At 31.1% G+C, this 2710-nt stretch overlaps 1 long non-coding RNA gene across 2 annotated transcripts; it reads right to left on the reverse strand.

The window, feature by feature from the left end:
- Positions 1 to 688: 688 nt before the first annotated feature.
- LOC148170620 (uncharacterized) lies at positions 689 to 2364 on the reverse strand. Of its 2 annotated transcripts, XR_015770485.1 has the most exons (4): positions 1813 to 2002; positions 1655 to 1720; positions 1576 to 1600; positions 689 to 1092 (listed from the first exon to the last, which is right to left on the reverse strand). It is a non-coding gene; the product is annotated as an uncharacterized LOC148170620 (long non-coding RNA). The 2 variants fall into 2 exon arrangements; XR_015770484.1 differs by lacking the exon at positions 1813 to 2002 and adding an exon at positions 2256 to 2364 and having other exon boundaries at positions 1576 to 1720.
- Positions 2365 to 2710: the final 346 nt, after the last annotated feature.

Genomic DNA, 2710 nt, shown 5'->3' on the forward strand with positions numbered 1-2710 from the left:
TGTTTTTTTTTTAATTTTTGAAATCGGTTCATAAATAAAAATTCTACAACGCCTGCCGTTTTTAAAAAATCACTCTGTAGGTTTTCCAGTGTAGGCCCTTGTACAATACGTTTATCAAACTTTGGTCAAAAAGTCGTCTAGAGATTTTTTCTCTTTCAAAAGCGATTATTTCAACATCCACAAGTCGCAAAACTACATAACCTAAAAGATTTTTCTTAGAACTGTCAATATAGTTCGTCCTGTAATACATCAAACTTGTAGAATTATGTTTACTCTCAGGCTATATCGTTTAATGCAAGATTTTGTCGTTTGTGCAATTCATACTTTGTTTAGTCCTTGCTATAGTTCAGAACTAAATTTTAGTCACAGACTACATTAAACCCCAAACAAATAATATTATTCTGCAATCGAATTTGACGTATAATTGTATACTAAAGCTTTAGTTTTGAACTAAAAATTTAATCCACGTTTCTGCAATTGGGCCTGAGAGTTGGTTCAATACCTTGAAGAGTTCTGTTTTTACCCATATTACCTCTTTGCAATTGAATTTTTTTTTGTTTTGATTATCTTGGGCGTTTTGTCTCGAACGATATGTAAATGTAGTCATTTTGTTATGGTTGCTTTGATAATTTGTCCCGAATAATATATGAATGATGATTTTTTATTCATAAATTTTGAGAAATGTTTTTTTTTCTATTACTAAGTTACATATATTTATTTGACAGTTCAGTTTGTTAGCGTCTTGAGACAATTTTTGTCGTTTCTCTCGCAGAAACTTTTATTCTTTTTGATTTAGCAGATGGGGTGCGTTGTTGAATGCTCTCTAAGTGATGTGAATGTTTTTGTTTTTCTATCAACAGTCGTCTTCAACAGCTTTTAAGTGTGGATGCTGTGGAATCTTCTGCCTTATCATTTTTCTCACTGGAGCTTTGTGAGGAAGGATACACTTTTTGCAAACTTTACCAGAGCTTTCTTTAAGAACACTTTTCTTTTCACCCCTAGAAGTTGTCGGAACTGGTAACAATTCCTCATAGGTGGCGGCAACCTAGGAGGGTCCACGCATCTCACAAAATGATCGAGAGCCTCGTAACTCTGCAAAATAAATGAACAAAAATTCAATTTACTAACATTATTAAAAAAAAAACTATGTAATTATTGTGGATGAAACAAGTATACTCACAAATACAAGGTGTTTAAAAATGTTTCTACCATCAAAGATGGCTCTGGAATTCCTGTCATGCATTACTTTGCCGCTTTGTTTTCATAGTGAATATAAGTAATAAATAATATAAGTAATAAAGTTTATGATTTTTAGGTTTGAAACCACGACTAGAACTTTTTTTTTTCAAAACTTACTTTGCTTCATGATTAAGGTTAACTACAAATGTCAGTTGAAAAATTTAAACCCACATTTGTAATAAGCGGCAAATTTCTTTGATATTTCAAAGCCACCCTTGATGATAGAAACATTTATAAACACCTTGTACTAATCCTAATAATAACTAATTTAGTTATTAGGATTAGTACGCTTATTACAAACTAATAATAACTAATTTAGTTATTATTCCGCCTTACCATTCATGTTCACTTCATCTGCATTCTGAAATGAAATAAAGTATTTTAACTACTGGATTAAAAGGAATTTATAATTTACATGTTTTGAATAAAATATTCTCCATTTTGTTGACTCGTCTTCGTTGTCATTATGGATAATAATAATCTGAAAAAAAACATGTATAAGGAAACTGTAAAATCGACTTGTAAATATTAATAGGTACTTATTTAAGTATGTAGTAGGAATATTATACTTACTGGAGTCCATGTTTAAATTAAATTTATTCATTGTTGTCGCTTGTTATAAATATTTCAAGTGAATGTTTTACAATACAGAATATTTTTTATAATAAAGAATATTGTTGATTTTGCAACAATAATAATGTCCCTACTTTGGATGGGAAAGCAGGAGGTGGAATGTGCAATGCGCACTTGTGAAAACTGTCGAACTTACACTTTTTGAAGGACAAGTCAATGTTCGCAGGAAATAGCTACTTATGGAATATTCCATGAACTTTGCAGCAAGGCGTGAGAGCAAAAATGATCTTGTTGAAAGTGCTTAAAGATAAATACGGAGTTCTATCTTATACAAGGTGTTTATAAATATTTCTAGCATCAAGCGTGGCTTTGGAATTCCTGTCGTACACTATTGTGCCGTTTTGTTTTCATAGTGAATATAAATTATTTATGATGTTACTTACTTCAATGACGTTTTATGGCCCTGTTGTGGCTGATTCTGCACTTAAGCAACTGTTTGTCACTTGCGGATTACTTAGTTGTTGCAAGATTTCCAAAAATTCTTGTTTAATGATAAACATATTGGCGACCAGAACAGATAACTTATCGGAATATGTGTTTATCGTGGTGACGTGTTATCTGACTTCCTGGCGTGACTTCTGCTGAATGGCACAACTGTAATAAATTGCTGACACCACTGTACTTGATGCAATTCAATTACAATAGTACGTATGGTTTGTAACAATAATTAGTTTACAATCTTAAATTATCCTAATACAAAAATTTTACTACTCATATGTTCTGTAATGTTGGTTTATTAATAACATGTTGTTCCTTGTTAATTCTTTAATTTAGACTTTATAATAATAATAATTATTAGACCATTAGACCTATTGCTACAATTGAGTACTCTGCAGTA

Source organism: Gnatocerus cornutus, chromosome 7 (genome assembly GCF_029298725.1).
Source record: "Gnatocerus cornutus isolate USDA-ARS CGAHR chromosome 7, icGnaCorn1.1, whole genome shotgun sequence".
NCBI classification, from domain to species: domain Eukaryota; kingdom Metazoa; phylum Arthropoda; class Insecta; order Coleoptera; family Tenebrionidae; genus Gnatocerus; species Gnatocerus cornutus.